The sequence below is a fragment of the Peromyscus leucopus genome, chromosome 6 (genome assembly GCF_004664715.2).
Source record: "Peromyscus leucopus breed LL Stock chromosome 6, UCI_PerLeu_2.1, whole genome shotgun sequence".
Classification (NCBI taxonomy): domain Eukaryota; kingdom Metazoa; phylum Chordata; class Mammalia; order Rodentia; family Cricetidae; genus Peromyscus; species Peromyscus leucopus.
The window spans coordinates 28413060-28423190 of record NC_051068.1 but is presented as its reverse complement, the minus strand read 5'-3'; the positions used below and the strand labels follow the sequence as shown (position 1 = coordinate 28423190).

Here is a 10131-nt window from a genome sequence, read left to right as displayed (position 1 = left end):
GCTTTATGGCATCATTATGAGTAATATACAGAGGAAAATGCTTTCTAAAATATCTTTGTTACATTTCAATAACAAAATCTCCCAATTAAAAAGTAATATGAAATATTTACAAGGAGCAGTGCTTAAACCTACCTCAACTTGACATACCGTGTTTTGCTGATATCCTTGGAGGCCTGCCATTTCCTGAACAGAAACAGAGGAGGAGTGCATTGAGTGGATGCAGAGAGAAGATGAGGGGAGGGGATAGGAGGGGAGCAGGGAGGATAAACTATGGTCAGGATATAAAATAAATAAATAATTTGTTAAAAAAGACTGGAAAAATATTAAAAGTAAGAATAATTCATTTAACTAATGACAACACCAACTGACATGTAATCATGGATGGGACAAATCTCATAAAATCCTAACCTGAGATGAACATTTCAGGCAATGAATGGTTGTTAAGGGAGGGAGAATTAGTCTGCTCTGGGGGAGAACCCCCTCTCCCTGGATAGGTTATCTAATCTCAAGTGGTCAATTCTAAACACATGCCATAGGAACAAGATTAAATGGAGTTGACAGTAATAATCATTTGAGAAGAAGAGGTTATGAATTTAAGAAAGAATGTAGGAACACAAGAGGAACAGGACAGAGAAGGAGTAGAATTTATATTAATTTAGCACTTATGCATTAATTTCTAAAATAAGTAAATTAAAAAATTAATTACATCATAAAATTAAAAGGAAATATTTATAGTAGATTTTGTAATGGGTCATGTGATTTCTTAGAAAATCAAGTCTATTTTTGATGTTTTAAGAATGTCATGCTCTTCATTTTAAAGTGAGTATGAGTGACCTATTTTATCTCCTTTACTGCTATTTTTAAACATATTAATCATATGCTATGTATTTCATGTCTGACAAAACTAAATTTATATTTATGAAGATCAATTTTTCTAGGGAAATGAGATCAAAATTATCATGGGTCACCTCACAGGGAGGAAATTTCACACAGAAACTGGAGCAGCTATTGTAAAAGCTGGTACAAATAGAATAAATCTGATATTTACACAAAAATATAAAAGAATCTCTTTTCTCTTTTCTTATTTCTGAAGATAAAGTTTCCATTTCAGGACATATCAAAAAGACATACTATTAGATAGTAAGGATGCTTGGCCCTCTAGGCATAATTTGAGTTAGATTAGGGTATAGTAACTTCAACTGAAGGTCTAATTTCCCATTCAGAAAAAAAAATTCCATAAGAATAAATGAATAAATCTTTTAAATTCATACCAGAGGCCATTGAGAAACACATCTGATGAAAGTTTCTGTCTTAAGTTGTGATATCGATTCAATACAAAAAGTGTTATTTTGTTCCCGTCAGAGAGAGCCAACCTGAGAGTTGATGGCAATGCCCTGGAATTTGGGGTACTTCAAGTCTAACTATGTGACTAGGATCCAATAATTACAGAATCCTTCCCCATTCTCTTGTTTGTACGCATTATATAATATTATGCTTATAAGAATGCTTTCTTGGCCGGGCAGTAGTGGCGCACGCCTTTAATCCCAGCACTCGGGAGGCAGAGGCAGGCGGATCTCTATGAGTTCGAGGCCAGCCTGGGCTACCAAGTGAGCTCCAGGAAAGGCGCAAAGCTACACAGAGAAACCCTGTCTCGAAAAACCAAAAAAAAAAAAAAAAAGAATGCTTTCTCTTTTTTTTAGGATACTTTTCTACCAGCATTCATCTTATCTTTAAGCTAAAAGAGTGTTGTTCCTTTGGTCTGTTTCTTGTACCCTGTGTGGAATGAGAACATAGTAATTTCTCTTCAGGAAAGGTAAATGCAATTATCTTTGCCTTTCATCCTTAACACCTTGATTTCTTGGATCATAATTCCAGTCAGTGATGGTGAAAGGACTGAAGAAAACGATGCCTAGGATCTGATGCTAGAGTGTCGTATGTGCTTGACAATCCTTTTTTGCTACTTTTGATATTTGATACATGTTTACATATGGCTTTCCTGTCTTTATGTTTTTATCTATTAAAGAGTTATATTCATATAATATTTCTCCAGCCTAACTGGACACCAAATTTCCACTCATATTCTGCCCATGTCCTTGAAAGGACATCTTAATTATTGGCTGCGGTCCATAAAGTAGCATATAAGGGTGTAACTAAGATTTTATATTTCCAAACCAAATGAAATTATACAAACATATTTCAAATTTTGCCAATCAGGGACACTTCATTTTTCCTCTTGTGGAAATCTGACTGTATACATGTGGTCTGTGCTGTATAATCTATATTTTAGTTCATGTAAATTTAGTTTTACCACATAGATAATTAATTACCTTTATTTCACTTATGAACTTATTAACATTATGAAATGTAACAATGTAATACAAGAACTGACCAAGGTCAGCTAAGTGACTGAAGGTTGTGTATATTCTCTAATAGCAATGAGGACAATAAGGACAATTAATCACAATGGCTTGAGGTTCAGTGAACAAAGCATCCTTAGCCTATAGAGACATCTTAAAGTGCTCCCTGTCATGGATCCTGTGGAAATTTCACTGAGATAGAAGGTACCTGAAATTATTTTATAGGTTTTACATAGTTTCTACTTCTTGCTTAATACATCCCCCTAACCTAGGTTTCCCTTATGTTATAACTGGGGGCTGGCAAGTGGTTTACTTGCAAATTAGTTTTTCCAACCTATTGTCGTTGGCATCTGATGGTCAAGAGCTTCTGCAATTTTGTGTTATCTAGGCTCATTATTCTGAAATTGACCCAGGAGAAACAATTTAAATTGAATGATTTTTTTTATATTAGCTGACAGTTCCAGAGATAGTAATCCTTGATTAGCTATGTCCATTGTTCTAGGCCAGTGGTAAGGAAGACTATCACGGAGGAAGTAAGTGTCGGTACAGAGGTGTTTACCTCATGACAACCAGGAAGCAGAAGGTGCCTGAATGTCTCAGGGATGTGATTTATCTTTAAAACTTGCTTTTCACTAAGTTTCCAGTCCCTATTTCCTAATAGCTCAATAGTGGAGTTTTTTTACACTCATGATTCAATCACTTCTCTATGGTGCCACCACCTGGGAATCATCCTTTCAATACATGAGTCTCTGGGGTGCACACATGATAACAATATCTTTAAAAAGAAGAATTGAGAAGCTTATGATAGCAGATCAGTACCTATATATTAGGTGCTAGGTGTGTGTAGTGAAACCACACCTGCAAGAGTGTCTGCCATCGTACACCTCACTTGGTTATGTTTGCACTATCATCCTGTTGTACTTGAAGATTTATTCATCTTCTGAGTAGATCAAATATACTTGAATAGATACTTTGAATAGAAATCTTAGGATCAGAATTACTACTTCTGCATATTCTATATAAATTTTAGATTAATTGGCATAATTTCCATGGACTGCTGCTGTAGACTATGATTTAACCACTTTCCATCAAAGAGAAAGTTCAAATTTTTCTACTTTGATATTCCCAGTATAATGACCTCACTCAATGTATCAGGAGTCAAGTGTGAGATTCTACAAGCAACTAAGTAGGTTTCCCCAAATTTATACTTAATGTCTGGAGGAAAAGTCATAGTATGGGTTTAACTACTGCATACAAGCTGAGGGGTTCCCAAGCAAGCTTTGATGGCTGCCTGCTGTTACTTGTGCCAAGCACCTTGAAATCTACTTATTTCCTTTGTATTTGTAGAGTTTTTATAAGTATGGTCACTTTCTTAGAAATCCACTTCTCAGTCACACTGAGATTCCCTTATATGAAAATCTGCGATCCAAAATAAGAAAACTTGCAAAACTGAAACTTTAGTGCGCTAATAGGATTCCACATGTGATGGATTACATTTAAAAGTCCTGGATTTGATCACTAATATATACAAACGTTCTCATTGTCTTCTAAATCTTTCTCTATGAATTTTAGATAAGGTGTGCTCAACATGTTAATATTGACAGGTAAGTGTTGCAGGATATTTGGTCACTGTGTCTATTCTTTCTCACCTGCCTAGGCACCTTCTGATTGGTTTGATAAAGAGCTAGATGGTCAATAGGTAGGTAGAAAAGAATAAGTGGGGCTTCTGGGAAGGAAGGAAATAGGCGGAAGAAGCTGAGAGACAGGGAATTCACCAGTGAGACATGGGGAAGTCTGATGTATAGTATGGAGGAGAGGTAAGGAGCCATGTGGCAGAACATAGAAAAATGTAAGTGGTTTAAGTTATGAGGGCTAGTGGGGAATAAGCTTAAACTAAGGCTAAGCACTCATAATTAATAAGAAGGTTTCTGTGTCATTATTTGGGAACTGGTATTCCAAAGAAAGTCCCAATACAGGTAAGGTTTGTTATCTTTTCCACTGCATATGACTCACATATCGATTGCCATATTCCAATGTTTGAATGAACCCTGGAGTATCTCTCTCAGCATGATACTAAGGAATTCTCAGAACTTTCTGTTTGTTCTTGGTATGACTATGTTTCAGCCAAAAAAAATCAGTTTCAAACACATGCTAATTCCCTGACTATATGTTTGTCAAAAATTTTGTTTATGAGGAAGTCTATGTCAATCATTTTTCTACATCCAATATTAATGTTTCTACCACTTTACTTCATGATAACTATTAATTTATGGTTCCTATCCGATATTTTTGGATTCACGTGTGTACGGATTCAAGTTCTTAATTAGTTGTCTGTGATTATAGCAAAACTTTTTTTTAATTAAATATTTTGTCTTTTCTCCATAGTCCAGCAAGGACATGAGTATAGTTATAATGTCTCTTGTGCCTGCTACTGGGACTCTTTTTCTCCTTTTGGTTTACAGTGTCCAGCTTTGATATGATAGTTTTTGCTTCATCTTATTATATTTTATTTTGTCTTATTTGGTTGTTATCTCTTAGAAGCCTGTTCTGTTCTGATGAGAGAACAAAAAGAAGTGTATCTGGAGGGGGGGAGAAGTGGCAAGGAACTAGGAGGAGTAGAGGGAGAGGAAATTACAATTAGGATATATTGTATGAAAAAAGAATGTATTTTCAATAAAAGGGAAAGAAAGAAAGGATAGATAGCTTGAGGATCAGTATTGGTCTGCATGACAACTGCCTCAAAAGCATTTTCTTCAGGCAATAAAGATGACTCCATTCAGAGTGAATTTGAACTCTACTTCCAATTGAAATAGGAGGATTCTTCCACTGACAAAGGATTTTCTTCAAAATTTATACACTGACCTGTGGTGGTAATCTAATTGTACTGAAATGTGATTTTGATTGTATGTTAATAAATAAAGTTGCCCAGGGGTCAGAGCTATTAGAGCCATAGCAAGAGTGTGGCGGTGGTGGCACACGCCTTTAATCCCATAGATCTCTGTGTGTTCAGGGATATAGCCAGCATTGGAGACATATGCCTTTAAGACCTAGGGGGCTGTACATTCAGACAGTGACGAGGCAGTCATGTGTTTGGGTTTACAACCAATGAGAAGGCAGAACAAAATACTTTAAATAGACGAACAGACAGGAAATAGAGCCTGTAGCAGGAATCTTAAAAGTTCTTATTAATAAAATCAAACCCGAGGTGAGTTATTGGGGTCCATGCTGGTAGATCAGAGAGAAAGAACAAGCCACAGCTATCTCACCTCACCGGATCCTCAGCTGGTCTTGTCTCCTCAGACTGGAGGCTTCTGAGTCCTCATCCCAATGGCTTTCAGCTGAATTGCTGCTCAAAAGCCTGAATGCTTAACCAGCCAAATGCTTAACCAGCCAAATGCTTCTAGTTTCTCACCCTCACGCCTTATATATCTTCCTGCTTTCTACCACCACTCCCTGGGATTAAAGGCTGGCTTTCTGGGATTAAAGGCGTGTCACCATGAATGGCTATTTCCAATGTGGCCTTGAACTCACAGAGATCCAGAGGGATTTCTATCTCTGGAATGCTAGGATTAAAGGTGTGAGTGCCACCATTTTCTAGCCTTTGTATCTAGTGGCTGTCTGTTCTCTGACCCCAGATAAATTTACTAGAGTACACAATATTTTGGTGAACACAATACCACCACAAGAGCCCTCATTCGGGAAGCTGGGACACCGCAGGCAGAAGGGTGAGATTTTAGCTCTGAGCTCTGACCTCTCGGCTTTCTCTTTTGCATTGTTTCTGTGTTTCTTATTTAATAAGACGGTTGGTTACATCAATACTGACCATCCTCAGATTCCCTTCTCTACTGTCTGTATCCTTATCTCTCCAAATCAATGCTTCCATTAAATGGTAGATACCTCTTGGTGCTTGGGATCCAACTTGAACTTAACATGACAATTGCAGCATGAGATTCAGCATAGTGTTCAACTTTCTAGATCATGTGTCAACTGATGACATGCTTCCTGAAGTGGAAGCATGGAAGTTCCTGATAATCTATGCAATGTTGGCTTTTGCAATGAATGTTCTAGAACTTAGGTTTCCCTCTGTGGTGTCTAGAAAATTTAGAAGCAAGCAAAAGGCCTAATTATTTGTTGTATCTGAGAGTACTGCCTACATATGTTATGTTTTGTATGTTTGAGGGAAGTCTCCCTAAAAATACATGGGTTGGAAGATTGCTTTCAAACATTAGGTAGTACTAAAAGTTGGTGCTGACTTTTAGAGGTGGAGCAAAGGTAGGAAGACCTTTGAGGGTACCCTTGAAGGGGATTAAGATGATGCTCCTGGTACCTTGATTAATTTTTGCAAGGCAGTTTTTATAAAAGCCTGAACTGAACTATGGACAGTCTTTATGTTTTGATCTATGAACCTTCTTCCTGTATATACTTCATCATCTGTCATCTTGCCCTCACTAAAGCAGATCCTCTTCTGTGTGAATTGTCAGCCTCAAAAACTGTGAGTTTCATTAATCTTTTTTCATCATAAGCATCTTGTCTCAGGGATTTCATAATAGCAATAGTACAGAGGTAGTCTTGCTTCATATATACTGTTAAGCATCCAATAGAAAAACTAAAATATCTCTATCTCCAGATGACACCTCAGACTATCCATGCCTGTAGATGGAAGTTTTCTCAGGGTCCCACCAAGACCCTGCAGTCCCTCAGCCCACTTATAAAATAATCACTGAGAAGCTTATATTAATTATAGCTGCTTGTCCATTAGCTCCAACTTATTACTGACTAGCTCTTACACTTAAATTAACTCATAATTTTTATCAATGTTTAGGCACATAGCTTGGTACCTTTTCTCATTTCTGCCTTGTCATCTTGCTTCCTATGTGTCTGGCTGGCAACTCCTGACTCAGCCCTTTCTCTTCCCAGCATTCTCCTTGTCTGTTTGCTCTGCCTTCACTTCCTGTCTGGCTACTGGTCAATCAGGGTTTTATTAAACCAGTGTACAAAAGCATTATCCCACAGCATTTCCCCTTTTCTGTTTAATCAAAAAGGAAGGTTTTAACTTTAACATAGTAAAATTACATATAACAAAACAGTTATCAAGCAAGAATTATAGTTATAATATTTAATCTATTCATATTTGGCAAATTTAAAGAAAATATTCTATCCCATATTTATGAGTCTAAAGTTTTATATTTAATTTACTTTTATCATTACCAAGGAAAATTATAACTATCTAGTCTTCACCTACATCAAAGATCCTAGAAGGATAACATATTACCTAAGTGAACAGGAAGAGCATTGTAAGCAACTTCCAAAAATCTAGAATGACAGAGACAGCAAGCTACCTGGACAGTCACCCAAAGTTCCTGTGCAATGTTGGAGCATCCGTCTTCAGTCTATAAGCCTAGAGTCTCTCAGTTGCTTTTCTCTGTGTCTGTCTGGTGACTCCTGACTCAGCCATTCCTCTCAGCATTCTCCTTGTCTACGTGCTCCACCTATACTTCATGTCTGGCTACTGGCCAATCAGGGTTGTATTAAACCAGTGTACAAGGGCATTATTCCCATAGCACATGCTCCTTCCAGAACTGAAGTTATTTTTAATTACATTTAAATTTTTATCACATTAAATATTAAATTCCTTAATTCCCCAAATCAGTTTATAAACTTGTCATTAACACTTTCTCTAGATCTCTGTATCAAACTCCATATTAATAAAGTCTCATTAGAGAAACAGACCCAATAATGCAGGTTTTTTTTCCCGTGTGTGTGTGTGTGTGTGTGTGTGTGTGTGTGTGTGTGTGTGTGTGAAATACTATTGTTGAGAGAGATTAAGTATCACCAATTTAGTGAAGCAAAGGACAGTTGTGCATTCATAGGATTAAATACTGAGTACTACACTCTTAGCACAAGAGAAGACCACTTTAATACAAAGACTTGGTAGTCCTATTCAGATTTCAAGGTCTAAATCAAAATCTGTCACTTTAAAAACTGAAAAGTAAATGGAGTTAATTATTATTCACAGGTGATTAGGTGTTAGGTTCTATACAGATCAATTGATTGAGAAAGACTCACTGACATTGGAAGGCAATCTAGTTTACTAATGTAAATGTCATTTTCAATTACAAGCAATCCCATAGACAAATTCAAAATAATATTTGATAAATTTATGGCAACCTCATAAATGTTTTTTTTTTTTTTTTTTTTACTTTTGGGATATGACCTTTATTGAGCTTATCCACCAGAGTGGAAATAATGTCTGTACAAAACCAAATGTTTGTTACTATAACTTCTGCATCACAATTAAAATCCAAACAGTTTTTTAAAAACAGTCAACTCAATCAAAACCCTCTACTTCAGAATCGATAGCTTCTTTGAAGCCACAGTAACACTTAAATATGGTTAAGACTCGAATGCAGAAATTTGGTTGGTTGGAAGGTTAATTAAGCCTCCAACTTGCTCAAATAGAACTACAAAAAGGCAGAGTTGTGTTTTTCACAGAGATACAGTCCACTGGAATATTTAGAGTCCTGAGATAATAAGGAATCCAGGCATCCTTAGACAGTCTTCTGTTGTCCTTTCTTCCCAATCAGAGACTTGTGGATGTGTGGGATGACACCACCACCAGCAATTGTAGCCTTGATCAGAGAGTCCAATTCTTCATCTCCACGAATAGCAAGTTGCAAGTGACAAGGGGTAATATGCTTTACCTTCAAGTCTTTTGATGCATTTCCTGCCAACTCTAGTTGCTCTGCGGTGAGGTACTCCAGGATGGCTGCGCTGTACACTGCGGCAGTCGTGCCCACATGTCCGTGGCTGGTTGTCCTAGATTTCAGGTGTCGATGAATACGGCCCACAGGGAACTGCAAGCCGGCTCGCTGTGAGCGGGAAACCGCCTTTGTCTTGCCTTTCCAGAGTCCTTTCCAGCCTCACCTCCAGCCATCTCGGACCATGCTGCAGATCGGACAAGAGAGAAAGAGACGAGGCCAGGCAGATGCACAGCGAGATCCCGGCGCCCACTCCTCCATCGTACCGCGATTCAAACTGCCTAAATGTGGTTTTCTATTCAATATACATTTGTCTAGATAGTGATTTCTCTTTTTAAACTTTCTTTTTATTTATTCCTTGTGTTTTTCACATCAGGCGTCTTGATCCCATTTATTTCCCTGTTCCTTCATATCTGCCCTCTGCCCTTGCAAACACCCCCCCAATAAAATAAAATTTAAGATAAAAAAAGAAAAAAGTGAAAAACGTCATCATGAAAGCTGTAGTGCGATACAGTGAGTCACACAGTAAACCCCTTTTTCCTGTATATTTTTACTTGCAAGTGTTCCTTGCAAAGAGTCATTGGTCTGGTTCGAGGCCTCCGATTTCTTCTGCACTATTAATGCTGGGACCTCACTGCGACTCCTCTTGTATATCCTGTTGTTGCCCTGTGTGGTGGAGATCTGTGGTGGTAATCTAATTGTACTGAAATATTATTTTGATTGTATGTTAATAAATAAAGTTGTCCAGGGGTCAGAGCTATTAGAGCCATAGCAAGAGTGTGGCGGTGGTGGCACACGCCTTTAATCCCATAGATCTCTGTGTGTTCAGGGATATAGCCAGCATTGGAGACATATGCCTTTAAGACCTAGGGGGCTGTACATTCAGACAGTGACGAGGCAGTCATGTGTTTGGGTTTACAACCAATGAGAAGGCAGAACAACATACTATAAATAAACGAACAGACAGGAAGTAGGTCTCTTTCGCGAAGCTGGGACAGCAGGAGGAAGGGTGAGAT

At 37.7% G+C, this 10131-nt stretch overlaps 1 pseudogene; it reads right to left on the bottom strand.

Annotated features, from left to right (window-relative positions):
- Positions 1-8870: 8870 nt before the first annotated feature.
- Positions 8871-9291, bottom strand: LOC114705293 (annotated as a pseudogene).
- Positions 9292-10131: the final 840 nt, after the last annotated feature.